This window comes from Pygoscelis adeliae, unplaced genomic scaffold (genome assembly GCF_000699105.1).
Source record: "Pygoscelis adeliae isolate BGI_AS28 unplaced genomic scaffold, ASM69910v1 Scaffold71, whole genome shotgun sequence".
In the NCBI taxonomy this organism is placed as follows: Eukaryota; Metazoa; Chordata; class Aves; order Sphenisciformes; family Spheniscidae; genus Pygoscelis; species Pygoscelis adeliae.
Window position 1 is genome coordinate 3059706 of NW_008824356.1, and position 1261 is coordinate 3060966.

The following is a 1261-nucleotide window of genomic DNA, read 5'->3' on the forward strand; positions in this document are numbered from 1 at the left end:
CGGCAACTACAGCTGCCTGCTACTGCGGATCTAGGAAAGGGCTCGCTCCTGCGGGCGCTGCAGTTCTGTTAGAAATCGTAGGTGCTTCCTGCCATATACTTAAAATGACAGGAATTGCCGTGGGCGTGGAGAAAGCATGCCGGGTTCCGCTGGGTCCCCGGTTGGCTACAAAGCCAGAGACAACAGGAACAGAAGGGATGGAGTTTGCAGAGCGGAGGATGGGAGGTGGTTAATTTTGTCTAATATTTATCCCTTTTGTGTTCCTGAAGAAGAGGTGGCACACCTACGTACACTCTTCTTGGTGGAGATAGAGGGAAATTAGTTCCTTTGGATGTACAGAGACGTGGGAGAAAAGAAGTGACTAACGTACAGCGATGGTTATCGTGGGCGAGGTGGGCAGCTATTGCCATGGAGGTAGAAGTCCATGGAGAAGCTCAGAAGTTATTAACTGCCTGGCAATATAACCTGCATAACATCCTTCCAGACCGCGGTGAGTGACTGAATCTGGATCTCTCAAGTGTGAAGAACTGCTACTGCCAGGAAATACCACCTGAACGTCACCGGAGCAGCACATCACAGGACTGAGGCACACAGTGCTTCTCTACTGCTCCTTCACCTGGCCCAGGCTTCAGAAATGAGTCTGTGCTGCACAAGCGAGCTCACCTTCGCCCCAAAGATACTGCCCGCGCTTATCTGCGGGCCGCCACCCACTGTGTATTTCCTGACTCTTGAGGATCCCTGCCAGACTTCCCTGTGCATCCATACGTCCTGAAGTGAAGCTAATCAGTCCCTCACAGCAAGGGGACAGTTGGGACAGCTTGCTCCAGTAAGCATCACTGGTATTCAGTACATCTCACGTAGCACAATTAACGGCAATTGGTGAATGAACAGAAAAGTACCGATACTCAAAGTCAAAAAACTTATCCCAACCCTGCACAAATTGCAGCATACCTGTTTAGTCCCTCCTCATGGCCGCTCTCAGTGGTTGCTGTCAGCTTTAGGGGACCAAGTTAAGTCTGATTTAATTTAAAGCATATCACAGAACGTGAAGACCGGGGAGGAAACAGGTTCTGGAGGGGAGGTCGCTATTCACAGGGACCTCTGTCCCCTGGAGCCCAAGGGGCAAGGCATGAGGGAGGCAGCGAGCCGCCAAGTGACGCCTTGCCAGGATGCAAAGCTCCTGGGCAGCAGCGTGGGTGCAGGGTTGCCAGGCGGGCGGCACGGGCAGACGTGAGGTCCCGCGTCCTCCCTCCACTGCTCC